Genomic DNA, 16,027 nt, shown 5'->3' on the forward strand with positions numbered 1-16,027 from the left:
ACTGTGTGTGTGTACTGTGTGTGTGCGTGCGCACTGGTGTGAGTATAGAGGTCAAAGGTGATTTTGTGTGGCATAGCTCAGAGCCCTGTGATGGACAGGTTTGCAGTGGGCTGGGCCGTGTTAGCTGTGTTAAAGCCGTTTGGCCTGGCTGGAAGGCTACGCTAATCCTAAGTGAAAGAATACAGGGCTTTGTGCGACTTGAACTGCTACCACATTGGCCTAGTCAGTCCCAATCGGGGTACTGTTTTCCATGTCGCGCTGTGGCGCTGCTTGCCGCCACATGCGGCCTCACCAGACACAACCGACGCACCTCTACCATGACGGCGCCCCGGCTCTAACTCGGACCAGGCCTGGGACGGCTTAGTTAGTAGCGGGGGAGAGGAAGTGGGGTGGGAAGGGTGGATGTGTCTCTTTCGGGAAAGAATGTGTCGCAGTCATGGCTGAAGCATATGTGTGCTCCGGTCTTCATGTAATTGGTATACGTTGTTTGGCATTGCAGGCTAGCCTAGCAAACCCTTCCTTCCGTTTCGGGGCACGTTATTAGACTTTAGGAGTTCAAAAAATAGGCCTTTATTGGCTTGGGGTAAATGGTGGGGTTTTGAGTTTGCGCTTGCCAAGGTTGAACAAAGTTTATCCGCACACGCTACCGCTGTCCACAGTACACCATTTTCTTTCCAGACACGCTGCTTGCCTTACCTGTTTTGGGGATAAACAAGCGGTGCAGGCTGAAGTGAAGTGTGTTTCTCTCTGAGTTGGTAGTTGGCATGAGCCTCATGAGAATCCGACCCTGCTGGCCTGCTTCTAATGAGCTCTTTATGGGCCTATAACGCTTTGATATGGAAGGAAGTGGTTTAGAAGCCAGAACTGCACCGGAGAGGTTGTTTTCTTTCTCTCCCACTCTCTCTCCCTCCCTCCCCCCAGTCTCTCTCTCGCTCACATTTCTCTGCACAAGGAAACTTGTGTAATTATCAAATGGTTTGCAGAATTGGGTAGGATGCTCTGCTGACGTTACACTACTGTTTAAATAACAGAGTAGATCTACAGCAGGGGTAGGCAACTAGATTCACCCGCGATTTTTGTCCGAGCGGGGGCGACCCAAATGATAATAATTTGTACATTTACCACAACTAAGCCCAAAAATAGTTTTATATTTGAAAATAACTATAATTTCATACCGTGATTACATTGAGACACGATCACATATCAATTCTTCTTTTTTTTTTTTTTTCAGAATTTCTGGTGATTTTACAGTATTTATTTATTTTTTTACTAAAAACTTGCGGGCCAAAACCTGCCTGTTGCCGACCGACCCCTGTGTGTACAGTTCAAAAAGTTGAACTGTACACACATAGGCTACCTGAGTTGAAAGACCCCTGTACTGACTTTCCCAATCCTCATCGCTCTCGTTCTCGCTCTCTGCTTCCACACATAGCCTACAAGCCACTGATGCAGACCTTTGGAACATCTACATTTTAAAAAATTCTAATAAATCCATGTAATAAAGCCTACATCTTCACAATAAATCCATTATTTATTTTAGACAGGTCTAAAGAAGCATGATATGAAGAAAATGTAGTCAATTTCAGAAGAACAGAATAGCATGCTCGGAGTTGCCCTTATGTTAGGTCCTGATCTGGCTATGCCATATGGCTGTGGGCTACACTAGCTCATTTAGCAGACAAAATTTGTATAGAATTCCGTGGTATTATTTTAAAGTGCGAAGATTTTTTTTTAACAAAGCTAAATAAAATAGAAAGGATATTTTCTCCAAACGATTTGAGGGAGTGCGCACATGCGGCTATTCTGTGTTGAGCGGTTAACAAAGAAATAGGTACTCCTATATGCTTAATTTAGAGTTATTAATGTAACATTAGTTGTTCTACAAACTTTGGGCTATATGTTTTGGTTTTTAATACATTGTAAGGCTGCATGGTACGACTCTGATTTTAAAAAAGTAGCTTGAAAGGCATGAGCTCTGCTTTGTTTTTTTTGTGCAGGCTGTACACACTTCATCAGTCTCTCATTCACAATTTGACAAGCACTTGATAATGCCTCGAATTTCACGGGGGCATCCCCTTTGCGGCCGTAATACACCCCAAAAAAATCCATGCCTTTTGCGTCTAGTGGCCGTTGTGCCCTTGGCACAGAGTGCTGCGTTGTGCCCTTCTCCCTGAGTGCTGCATGCTCCAAAGCATCTCTTGCTCACATGGCTCTCCATCACATGATTGGGTCTTTTGCACAGGCTACAAGTGAAGACCGACACATCGGGGACGCAACTGCGCGCGTCCTTGTCCAATTCCGAGGTGCATATTGAAAATATTGGAAGAACTGTCCACATTCACTTTTCGTCAGCCAACACGATGAGTAGGCCTGTCAATCTACTATCCTCCATAGTACAAAAGTCGACCTATTCTGTGCGAGAAAATTAAATATTCCAATCATAATCTGGGCCAGTTGTGGGATGTGATAGATTCCAAATTCATACAACTATTAGCATAAAAAAAAACGTGTTTACGCAATGTGGCTGACGCTACAGTTCAGAACGTTTAGCTTAAGGTGTTGATTAGCTATTAGGCTATTTCTTCACATTATAAGCGCAGCAATGTGCACATGGCAGTAGGCTATAAGCGCGAATGTTCCATTAGCACGAAAACACCATTATCAAAAGTGACCGCAAATGCGATTATGCATATAATGCTTTTATTATAAAGGTGCATATTTATGGTGAAAATTATATTCCCCAAACTTGAAACTCACACGCTGCTTATATATGCCAGTTAGGCTCTACACACCTTGTAAAGCGGATTAATGTGCTTTAATTTTAAGAAGTTATTTGGCCGCTTTAGTTATGATACAAACCTTATCAAAACATATAGGCCTATGGGCTAGGCTACATGAGGTGTGCGATTATGATGCGAAAAAGTCACAATAAAACGAAGTTTCTTATGCTGGGCATCATTCATGTGATAATATCTAATTCACAAGTGATAGGCTAATATTGTCACCCATCAGACTATTCTTGATTTAATCTTGATTTTACATATACTAATATATGTGGGTAATTTGATTTAGAATAGACCAATATCATGCAACTGTCTCGAACCGGGCAGCGGGAAAATGCACTTAAATAGCGAATGGCAGACGCTTTTCCCGTGGTTCATTTTCATGCCAGTCAGGTAGGCTTATACTCCTGTTTTAAAGATAAGCAATGTGCTTAATATAAGGAAAGTTGAGAAATAAATATTGTATGCCTAGCCTATAGAGAGCTGATGGGATCCTCCTCTTTTTAGTATGGGCCATTACTCTGTTTTCTCGCAAAATTACATAGCCTACAGAAATGTTGCGCAACATGAGCTCATGGGCTCTCATGATTAGATTTTCATTGCATTGATGTCAGAGTGATTAAAGGGACATAGTGCTGTGTACCAGGCAGTTAGAAAGTTTGGTAGGCTACTAATGACCATCAGCAGCATCAGAGCTTGGAGAAGCCTAATTACCGTGACTAAACGGTCACGTGGAATTTGACTGCCTTCGTGACTCGTGACCGCCGGTGTGACGGTAATACGGTCACCGCAACAGCCCTAGTTCCATCCCACCATTGGACAGCACAGCAGTCACCCCCTTTCCCTTTCCTTTCCTCTTTTCAGCCTCCTCTGGTTTCTCTGGGGCCCTAAATTAAGGCCCCGCTGAGACGGCTTCATAAGGCTCGTTAAGTTCTTTAAGCTCGTTAAAGCTATTGGCCAGACTAATGGCAAGTTTCCTGGATACGGAAGAGGAGGGAGGAGGAATAGACCGACTCCTCCACTCTCTATGGAAGAGTCTTAGTCTTCTTATATCTACCAGTTTCTCTCGTCTCAGTGCCTCCACCTAAAAGCTTTTGGACTCTCACTCTCTCTCACTCAGTCACTCACTCATATTCCCTCCTTTGCCTCTCGTAGAAGTCATGTATAGTTTCCCACGAAACTAAACCGCCCCCCCCCTCGTCCTCCAAATAAGCTCGTGACAAACCAGAGCTTCACAGGCCCAACTTCATCCAGACCCTCACAGGGTATCTTGGACCCCCACACACATTTTATTTGAACCTGCCCTCTTGTCAGTCCTACTGTACATGTCAGGCCAACTTTGACTTCAGGGTAATTGTGAGGCTCGTGGATTGAGCTCTCTCCTTTCCCCATCATACCTCATACAGTATGTGTTGTCGTCCTCTCCCCTTGCTCTCTCTCTTTCCTCATCTCTCCTTCCTTTTGATCAGCCCCCTTTACCTTTTATATCCATCACTCTCTCTCGGTCTCCCTCTCTATCCCTTTGTCTCTTGTCTTCCTTTACCCAGTCCCTCTCTCTCTTTATAAGCCTCTCCAGCAGGGCTTCGTATGTTGACAATTCCTCTGCCCTTCAGTGCCACATGACATCACTCATGGCAGGGCTTGTCTGTGCTGTGCCTGACTGAAATCGGACGCTAAACACATTACACGGGCCTTAATTAGCGGCCTATTACATTTCCCATCTCACCCATCGCCAGTCCAGGCCATCCCAGGGAGGGGGGAGGGGGATTGTTGAATGTAATATTGAAAAGCTTAAGGACCCAGCTGGCAGAGGGGGTCTGGGTTTTGGGCCTTCTACGACAACCTCATAGTCATGGCGACAGGCCTCACGAAGCACTCCTCTCTTTCTATCTTGCACCTCTCCTCTCCTCTCTTCTCCTCTCCCCATTCTGAGTCCGGGAGAGAGCTGGGGGTTGTAGAGTTTGAGAGTGAGAAATGTAGAATGAGAGAGTTGTAGGATTAGAATGGGAGAGGTCGAGTGTGGTAAAAAGGGATTGATATAGGGTTTGAGTGAAAAATAGGTCTTTAAAAGATTAGGTGAAGCAGAGGCGATCGGAGTAAGACGAACTAGACTGATGGGATGGGGGGGGGGGTATAGTTCTATTCAATAACTATTACTTTACTGTGTACTGTATCTCCCCTGTGTGTATCCTGTCCTCTTCTGTATCCTGTCCATATTCCTAAATCCAGAGAACATCTGGCCTGTAATATTTCCCAGGCAAGTCTGCTCCGTCTGTCTTCCAGTACGGGGGTGAAACGACAAAATATGTGTATAAAGGTTGTCTAAACACAGCAGATTTCCTGCACACTCAGCGAGTCACTCCATATGGGTCAATGATCAGTAAATCATTGCAATGTTGCTTTCTGGCTTAAACCGACACCCTCTTTCTTTCTGCCTCCCTTTTTCTAGGGGACCATTTCCTTGATTTTTTTTAGTCTACACTTGCTCTCTTTTTTTTTTTTTTTTATGAACCCCCTATCCATACTTTTGTTTGCCTGCACCACACTTTTCTCTCTTGTCAGTCTGCATAAATTTTAATTCGATTCAAATTATTTGCATGAAGATGAAATCAAATGTCTAATTTTCGGCATGCCAAAACCAAATCTCACGTCTAGCCAGATACGCTGGATACTGGATTTGGTTCTGGGACAGGGAAACGTTACATATAGACTAGTGCGAGTGGCTAGGAAAAAAACAACAAAGCCCTACTAAAATTCAAAAGATAGCCGTGGCGACTTGTCCAAATAACCAGTAATTCAAAAACCAGCGCACCGGAATAGTTTTCGTAATGATCACAGCCCGAAAGACGTAACATTTTTCATGTTTTCGGCTGTCTCGAGAGACTAAATGTTGTTAAATCCGTGTACCACAACAAGTACAGATGATAAATAACTCTCTCTGTGTGTCTGTTCTAGTGACGGTGGTCAGGTGATTCTGTACCCCAGCCTGTTCCTGTTGCTGCTGGTGTGGGAGCTTCTCTTCCCCATGGAAAGGTCTTCTTCCACTCTGGGCCTGGCCCCCTTCATGCCTTTCATCAGATAAGGACAACACACACAAAAACTGATGACATAACTTCGGGACTCTCTCTCAGATTTAACTCTAACTCACATTATGTACTGTAATTCACTGTCCTCATCCAATGGTGATTTAGCAGCTATAATCATACAGTTCAGTCCGATGATGCTGTGACACACCGCCCCAGACCACGACGGACCCTCCACCTCCAAATCGATCCCGCGCCAGAGTACAGGCCTCGGTGTAACGCTCATTCCTTCGGCGATAAACACGAATCCGACCATCACCCCTGGTGAGACAAAACCGCGACTAGTCAGTGAAGAGCACTTTTTACCAGTCCAGTCTGGTCCAGCGACAGTGGGTTTGTGCCCATAGGCGACGTTGTTGCCGGTGATGAGGACCTGCCTTACAACAGGCCTAAAAGCTCTGTCTGAGCACTGATGGAGGGATTGTGCGTTCCTGGTGTAACTCGGGCAGTTGTTGCCATCCTGTATCTGTCCCGCAGGTGTGATGTTCGGATGTACAGATCCTGTGCAGGTGTTGTTACACGTGGTCTGCCACTGCGAGGACAATCAGCTGTCCGTCCTGTCTACCTGTAGCGCTGTCTTAGGCGTCTCACAGTACGAACATTGCTATTTATTGCCCTGACCAGATCTGCAGTCCTCATGCCTCCTTGCAGCATGCCTAAGGCACGTTCACGCAGATGAGCAGGGACCCAGGGCATCTTTCTTTTGGTGTTTTTCAGAGTCAGTAGAAAGGCCTCCTTAGTGTCCTAAGTTTTCATAACTGTGACCTTAATTGCCTACCGTCTGTAAGCTGTTAGTGTCTTAACGACCGTTCCACAGGTGCATGTTCATTACTTGTTTATGGTTCATTGAACAGGCATGGGAAACAGTGTTTAAACCCTTTACAATCTGTGAAGTTATTTGGATTTAAAAAAATTATCTTTGGAAGACCAGGTCCTGAAAGAGGGACGTTTCTTTTAATGCTGAGTTTAGCTTTCCCCAACCGTAACAGTTACAAGAATATAGTAGACCTAATTTCTGGTCAATAAAGGACAGTATTTAGCCGGGTGTGGAGGCTGTTTGTGTGTGCGTAGGTGTTTGTGTGTGTGCAAGCATGCATGCAAGTTTGTGTGTCTCCACATCTCATGACGTTCCCAGATTCCCACTCCTTTATCTCTACTCCTCCTGCCTCGCTGCGTCGGGAGGGTCCGGGCAGACGCATGGGAAACTGCGGTTAGGCTCGCACATTCTTCTCACTTCTTTGAGCTGGAAGGAAAGACGTAAAAATATTATTCCACCGTAGCACCTGAAAACAGCCCAGGAGCTAACAGCCATTCCCTCTCTCTCCACCCCCCCCCCCCCCCTGACTCGTAACATCAGCCAGTAAGAGCGGGGGAGGGGGTCTCTCTATCACAGAGATGTCAGATGCACCCTAATGGAACGTTCTGTTCTAACACTATAGGGAAAATAGACTGGCGGAGAGCAACAGACAGAACAGACACAGCAAACAGTCAACGCCACATAACGTCACAATGTCACGTAAACAGCTCCATGACGATGTACAGCGTAAACAAAGACGACCGTTTACTTGTCATTTTTCAGACCGAGTGTCTGTCACTATTCAGTTCAGTTGATTAAGATACCAGGTTGTACATCAAGACTAATCTTCCCGTGTTCCTTCGCATAAACACACGACAGACAACACAATACGAAACATGAAACACAACACGCATTTCGATAAGTAGACATTATAATAAATAATTAATTCAATGAAGTTGTTTGTCTGTAGGCTTTCCTATAGGTTGTACTACACCTTGATAAGTGTGGTGGATATTTGGAAACTCATCAGTCATTTAGCAGGCACTCTTATCCAGAAGGGAAAGGAAAGGGGGACACCTAGTCAGTTGTACAACTGAATGCATTCAACTGAAATGTGTCTTCCACATTTAACCCAACCCCTCAGAATCATAGAGGTGCGGGGGGCTGCCTTAATCGACATCCACGGTGCCCTGGGTACAGTGGGTTAACTGCCTTGCTCAGGGGCAGAATGACAGATTTGTACCTTGTCAGCTCGGGGCTTCTATCCAGCAACCTTTCGGTTACTGGCCCAACCACTAGGCTACCTGCCCAGCAACTTGCAGTTAGTACATTTATCTTAAGGTAGCTAGCCGAGACAAGCACATATCACAGTCGTATTAAGTACATTTTTCTTCAATAAGAAAGTTGTCAGTGCTAGTAGGAAAAGACTAGTGCTAGCGCGCCTCCCCCCCCCCAACGAAAAAAGCTAAGACTATGATGTCTTATTTAAGAAACTCTTTGAAGAGGTAGTCCCTTATACGGATGTGACAAACGTACAATTGTTCTTAACATTTAAACTGGCATTTTTTATGGTTTGAACGATAAGACAATATTCTAAAATTACACAGATTCTGCGTATGACCCAATGATATTTCTCCCACTTAAAAATTTCTCCCACTTAAAAAGACGAGAGAGGCCTGTAATTTTCATCATAGGTACACTTCAACTATGACAGACAAAATGAGAGAAAAAAAATCCAGAAAATCACATTGTAGGATTTTAAATGAATTTATTTGCAAATTATGGTGGAAAATAAGTATTTGGTCAATACAAAAGTTTATCTCAATACTTTGTTATATACCCTTTGTTGGCAATGACAGAGGTCAAACGTTTTCTGTAAGTCTTCACAAGGTTTTCACACACTGTTGCTGGTATTTTGGCCCATTCCTCCATGCAGATCTCCTCTAGAGCAGTGATGTTTTGGGGCTGTTGCTGGGCAACATGGACTTTCAACTCCCTCCAAAGATTTTCTATGGGGTTGAGATCTGGAGACTGGCTAGGCCACTCCAGGACCTTGAAATGCTTCTTACAAAGCCACTCCTTCGTTGCCCGGGCGGTGTGTTTGGGATCATTGTCATGCTGAAAGACCCAGCCACGTTTCATCTTCAATGCCCTTGCTGATGGAAGGAGGTTTTCACTCAATCTCACGATACATGGCCCCATTCATTCTTTCCTTTACACGGATCAGTCGTCCTGGTCCCTTTGCAGAAAAACAGCCCCAAAGCATGATGTTTCCACCCCCATGCTTCACAGTAGGTATGGTGTTCTTTGGATGCAACTCAGCATTCTTTGTCCTCCAAACACGACGAGTTGAGTTTTTACCAAAAAGTTCTATTTTGGTTTCATCTGACCATATGACATTCTCCCAATCTTCTTCTGGATCATCCAAATGCTCTCTAGCAAACTTCAGACGGGCCTGGACATGTACTGGCTTAAGCAGGGGGACACGTCTGGCACTGCAGGATTTGAGTCCCTGGCGGCGTAGTGTGTTACTGATGGTAGGCTTTGTTACTTTGGTCCCAGCTCTCTGCAGGTCATTCACTAGGTCCCCCCGTGTGATTCTGGGATTTTTGCTCACCGTTCTTGTGATCATTTTGACCCCACGGGGTGAGATCTTGCGTGGAGCCCCAGATCGAGGGAGATTATCAGTGGTCTTGTATGTCTTCCATTTCCTAATAATTGCTCCCACAGTTGATTTCTTCAAACCAAGCTGCTTACCTATTGCAGATTCAGTCTTCCCAGCCTGGTGCAGGTCTACAATTTTGTTTCTGGTGTCCTTTGACAGCTCTTTGGTCTTGGCCATAGTGGAGTTTGGAGTGTGACTGTTTGAGGTTGTGGACAGGTGTCTTTTATACTGATAACAAGTTCAAACAGGTGCCATTAATACAGGTAACGAGTGGAGGACAGAGGAGCCTCTTAAAGAAGAATTTACAGGTCTGTGAGAGCCTGAAATCTTGCTTGTTTGTAGGTGACCAAATACTTATTTTCCACCATAATTTGCAAATAAATTCATTAAAAATCCTACAATGTGATTTTCTGGATTTTTTTTTCTCATTTTGTCTGTCATTGTAACGGCTTTCTTCCTGGGATGAAGGAGAGGACCAAAATGCAGCGCGGTTATTGTTCAACATGTTTAATAAGAAGATAAACAGTGAACATTAACAAATAACAAAATAACAAACGTGAAAGCCGAGACAGTCCTATCTGGTGCAGAACACAAACACAGAGACAGGAAACAATCACCCACAAAATCCCAACACCAAACAAGCCTCCTATATATGATTCTCAATCAGGGACAACGATTACCAGCTGCCTCTGATTGAGAACCATATTAGGCTGGACACAGAAACAGACAAACTAGACACACAACATAGAATTCCCACCCAGCTCACGTCCTGACCAACACTAAACAAGCAAAACACATAATAACTCTGGTCAGGACGTTACAGTCATAGTTGAAGTGTACCTATGATGAAAATTACAGGCCTCTCTCATCTTTTTAAGTGGGAGAACTTGCACAATTGGTGGCTGACTAAATACTTTTTTGCCCCACTGTATATACACCATTGGTATGACCGCTAGGGGGCAATGTGGTTCAATCTACCGCGGTCCTGGCAAACTAACAGACGTCGCTCACCTTACTGCTGTCCCCCATCCACTCAGCAACGATGGTAGTTAATCCCGTTGTAGGTTCGCTGCTATGTCCCTATCCGTGTTCTCAGTTGTCAGTACGCGGTTTTTCCGACATGGCATCTTGTAGTCTGGTTCTAGATATGCCATCAGGGCAGTGAAGCCGACATCCTCTACCATTTGACTATGGCTGCGTATCAACTGCAATCATTTCTGTAATCAGCGCTGGGATTTTCTTACTCTGTCCCTTTATCGCACTGCTGCTAGCAACAGGTTGGCTCTCACGGTGACTCCCTTTTCAGATGGTTAAGCATTGCACTGCCACTGTAGCTCAATTCCACCTTGCCAAGTTAGCATTTATTTCACCACCTTCTCATTGAACCTTTTCAAAGCGTTGCCATACAGGACTTCGCCGCCTGTCTCACTCTGGAATATTTCGAACTGTTAACGACGATTACCGGCGGTTGCGCTGGCAAATCATTCTGGCAAATCATTCTGGCAAATCATTTGAAAGATGCATATCTCCTCCTACGAACGTTACAGCGTCGTTGCATTAATTATTTGTTACGTTTTGTATTTTTCCCTTTATGATTATTATCGGGACCTGTTAGTGGTTTTCGGTTAGGGATTAAACATTCACGTCCCCCACTCCCTTAGACTATTAGTAGGCAGGGAGGAGGATGGGAAGGAAGGCTGTGTGTGCCTGGGATAGAGGGAAGAGACCGAGGGAGGAGAGGGACCTCGGGCTTTCTCCAATGGGTTTTGAGAAAGAGACCAAAGGAGAGACGACAGGAGGGAGTATTCAATTGTGATCTTCCCCCACACGTACTGTACACTCCTCAGCAGTTTTACTGTAACAGAATGAGGAAAAGCTAGCTAATGAGTAAAGAACTAATAATAACCCCTAAGAGAGCCCGGGCCAGGCTGCTTTACTCTGAGTAGGATCTCATTTTGTTATGTTTTATGGTGTAGCTCTTAAATGATTTCAACAGACATTTGTATATTTTAGGCCCCACATTTTTTCCCCCCTCTCAATATAATGTATAAATGATGTGCTCAGTCACCTCTCTGACCCAACTCTCTATGCTGCCTGATGGATAGAGGAAGAGGAGGATAAAGGGATGATGGAGGGGTGTGTGTATGGCTGGTCTGGTCTGTTACAGCGGGGGTTAACTGTTCTCGGTTCAGAGTGCTGGCTGGTTCTTGTCAGTGGAGGTATGCAGTGCACATCCACCCAAATTAAGCCCATATGTTGGGGATGTTAAATATAGTAGGGCCCTGGCTGCTCAGACTCTGGCCTTTTTTCTTTCCTTTCCTCTCGCTGCTTCCCCCCCCCCCCCCCCCATCAGGCGCGTGTGGACGTGTCTGGGAGGGTGATAACTATCTGCTCTCCCCCCTCTACGTCTCTACCTCCAGGACTTATCCCCACTGTGACAGAACAGCTCAGCAGTTCCTAATCCACCGTTTCATCTCCCTCCATCCTTCTCATCCCCAGCTCCCTTCCTCTGATTTACCTCTCGCTGACAGATCTCTACGCGTTCCTCTATCGGCTCAGCCTTTGCAATGCTTCTCGTCAGTAAGGGTGATGACGATGACCACGACGATGATCGTGATAACTAGACAGATCAGCTGTGTGTTGGGTTGCAGTATTTCCCCCCCGTGACTCCCTCCGTCTGGGAAAGATGAACGGGCTGTTTTCGTTATCTCTCTTTCGCTCTCTCTCTCTCTCTCTCGCTCTCTTTTTCTCTGTGCCCTTGGCAGACTGGCACTGCTTCTGACTAACCTGATACCGTTTATCGTTTTTCCACTATCCAGACCAAGCATCTCTGTGCGTGTCTTCCTCCCACCTCTCTTTCTCTCTCTCTCTGCTCCCGTCCCTCTTCTGGCGATCTCATTTCACTGTAACAGTCACTATTTAACTGTGCCAATTCCTTCCTGACGGACTCCATTACGGCTCAGAGTTGATCTAGTTTAGTGTTAACACGGTATAGAGACATTCGTTGGGGAGGAAACCAGACCCCAATGAGCCCCAGATGCCCCCTCTAGCCCTCACCTCCTCTGGGCTGGCGGGTAGCGCAGGTCCCTCTCCGTGTCCTGACCCCCTGGAGACAGCTTCGGACGGCCCTGTTTCTAAAATTACACCCTACAAACTGTCATTTCCTCTCCAAAGAGTTTTAATGAGACAAATTAGCACTGATAGTTAACATATGGGGCTCAAATGGGGCTGGGGGGGTTGATGGGGCAGGGTGGTTGGCCATTAGATGATTGTGTGTGTGTGTGTGTGGCAGTCCAGAGCAGAGGAATGATAACTGTTTTCTCTGACACAGGGCCTCTGTGTTCTGTTTGTCTGGGAGTTATAACACAGCAGGTGAAGGACCATTTGTTGAGAGGTTGTGTTCTGTGTCTAAACAGGCTCCCCTTGTCCACCCCTTATTATCTCTTTCATTCACTCTCTCTCCCCCTCTCTCGTTCTCACTCGCTCCCTCTCCTTACACACAGAGTATATAAGGTCATGTTGCCCTCTAGACTATTGCTGTTGGATCATGCCGTGGCTTTTTTGTTATTGTGGCTTTGGATGCAAAAAAGATTTATCGGCGAGTACACTGTTCTCAATTGTATTTCACGAATGTCCAAACAAATGGGTTCTTATTTATATGGTGAAACAGGGCCATTGAGAGTGGGCGATTTCAACAGGCAATATTTAATCAAAGGCATGTTAATGTTTACATCCCTAAGGGGTGTTTCCTTCTCTGTAAGTAGAGCAGTATCACTGGAACCCCAATTGATTGTTGGAGGATTGTGTGTGTGTGTGTGTGTGTGTGTGTGTGTGTGTGTTCGTGTATCATAGAGAAAGGGCGGAGGAGCAGTTGTGGGAGTTGTAAACATATCTTCCAGCCCTCCAGGCCAAGCTAAAGCTCCAAGTAGCAGAGCATCTTCATTTTGACATTCCGTTCCTTAAGCCGCGGTGATGGATTGACGCTCCTCTGCTGCTGTTGTTCTGGAACAGCCCGCTGGAGTTTCCAGACAGAGCGGCATGGCGAGGGCCGCTTGTAAAGCACTCAGCTCCTCTAAGGCCCCGTAAACACACACACGGATAATGTGGCAGACACACATGGAAGGCCCAGGACGCAAACAGACAACGTCACAGCAACTCCCTATCACCTCACCCCTCCTCCCCAACCTCACCCTCAAATTCCCTTCCCTCACCCCTAACTGGCCTACCCCATAACTATTGCCTTTCCTCCCTCTTCTAGTTTTTCACCCCTGCTTATTTTTCACCCATGCATCCCTTTCCTGCCCCTCACCTCTTAATTTCCTCTCCCTCCTCAACCCTCCTCCTACCCCAACTCTTACCCCCACTGCCCCAGGCTTGCGGAGGAGAATTAAGAGGTTATCTGACTGTCTGGGTGGGTGTGTTTGTAAACAAGTTCCATGTGGTGCTCCAGAGTGTTGGCTGGGGAATGATATGCTGAAAAGCCCTAGTGAGCTATTCAGACAATGCGCAGAGGCCATGTCTATAAGGGCATAAGGCGAGACTCAGATGCAGACATGGGAGGCAGATGGTTAGAGTCTCTGATATTTATTACAATCCAAGGGGTAGGCACGAGAATGGTCGTGGACAGGCAAAAGATCAAAACCAGGTCAGAGTCCAGGAGATACAGAGTGGCAGGCAGGCAGGCTCGAGGTCACAACAGGCAGAATGGTAAGGCAGGCGGGTTCAGAGTCCAGACAGGCAAGGGTCATAACCGGGAGGACTCGCAAAATAGAGAGAAGAAAAAAACAGGAGACTGGGAAAAAACACGCCGGTTGACTTAACAAACAAGATGAACTGGTAAAAGACAAGCAGGGAACACAGGAATAAATACCCAGTGGCTAATAGGAAAACAGGTGACACCTGGAGGTGGGTGGAGACTATCACAAAGACAGGTGAAACTGATCAGGGCGTGATAATGTCTCTCTGTCTGTCTTAATGTAAATTAACTTTTGTTAGTCAGTTAGTTAGTCTATCAATCGGTCTTCAGTCAGCCAAAAGGCCCTTATTCCCACCTCCCTCAAACGTCTCACCCAGGTCCAACCCACTCTGCCTCCATGCCAGTTTTGTTGTGACATTAGAGTGGTACAAACAGACAGTCACTTGTAAACAAGGCTAATTTTAGCAGGTGTTAATGGTGACTGACCAGTGACCACATTCCCTTACACCTCCATGTACAGTATAATACAGTAGAGGACTGTGTTTGTGTGTGTAGGTGAAAGGTCATCCTACTTCCCTGATAACTATTTGATAGGTGGGATGTATATTCAGACTTAGATATCAGTCCACTAATTTGTTTGGAGTTTTGGAACAAGTTGTTCTCCTACAATAAACTATTCACCCAAACACAGGGACGTTTGTGTGTGTGTGTGTGTTTTCTTATTTTCCTACATTATCAGGACCCCAATGTTCTAACAATTCACCCGAATGTCCTGAAAAGGTAGGAAAATAACTTTTTTTGAAAGGTCAGGACTTTTTTCAGGTCATGCAATTTTAAGCTTAAGGGTTAGGTTTAGTTTTAGGGGTTAGGGAATATAGGATTTCTAATGGTAAATGTTTTTCAACTCCAAACAGTCCTGAAGTTTCACTAAAACAAAGCTGTGTGGGTGTAGGTGTGTGCGCTTAGTAGGGCTTTCATAGGACAAGATGACGCCGACAAACATGGTCGCCTGGCTCCTAAGCAACTTTGCAGTATTAAAAAAAAAGTTATTTCTCACATTATTAGCTCAGAACACTTTTTGCATTCTGACATACAGCTGGAAAAAAACTTTAGATATTAGAGAAGCTGTAACTCACCAGCATTTTGACCATAAATACGACTTTCCTAAATTGGATCCTTTGTTCGTACCCCCCAAGGCAATTCCACTTATTCCAGAGGCTGTTCCAAGACGCCACCGGCGGAGAAGAGATAGTCGGAGTCCTAATACTGAATGAACACTTTTATTTTAACTTAATATAATACATCAATAAAGTCAATTTAGACTCAAATAAATAATGAAACATGTTCAATTTGGTTGAAATGATGCAAAAACAAAGTGTTGGAGAAGAAAGTAAAAGTGCGAAATGTGCCATGTAAAAAAGCTAACGTTTAAGTTCCTTGCTCAGAACACGAGAACATATGAAAGCTGATGGTTCCTTTTAACATGAGTCTTCAATTTTCCCAGGTAAGAAGTTTTAGGTTGTAGTTATTATAGGAATTATAGGACTATCTTTCTATACCATTTGTATTTAATATACCTTCGGCTATTGAATGTTCTTATAGGCACTTTAGTATTGCCAGTGTAACAGTATAGTTTCCGTCCCTCTCCTCGCCCCTACCTGGGCTCGAACCAGGAACACATCGAAAACAGCCACCCTCGAAGCATCGTTATCCATTGCTCCACAAATGCAGAGCAAGGGGAACAACTACTTCAAGGTCTCAGAGCGAGTGCCATCACCGATTTGAAATGCTATTAGCGCGCACCCTGCTAACTAGCTAGCCATTTCACATCGGTTACACCAGCCTAATCTCGGGAGTTGATAGGCTTGAAGTCAAACAGCTCAATGCTTGAAGCACAACGAAGAGCTGCTGGCAAACGCACGAAAGTGCTGTTTGAATGAATGCTTACGAGCATGCTGCTGCCTACCACCGCTCAGTCAGACTGCTCTATCAAATATCAAATCA

At 45.1% G+C, this 16,027-nt stretch overlaps 1 pseudogene; it reads left to right on the forward strand.

The window, feature by feature from the left end:
* Positions 1 to 5,865, forward strand: part of LOC139569809 (uncharacterized) — a 36,504-nt pseudogene extending 30,639 nt beyond the window's left edge.
* The last annotated feature ends 10,162 nt before the right edge of the window (positions 5,866 to 16,027 follow it).

This window comes from Salvelinus alpinus, chromosome 3 (assembly GCF_045679555.1).
Source record: "Salvelinus alpinus chromosome 3, SLU_Salpinus.1, whole genome shotgun sequence".
Taxonomy (NCBI): Eukaryota; Metazoa; Chordata; class Actinopteri; order Salmoniformes; family Salmonidae; genus Salvelinus; species Salvelinus alpinus.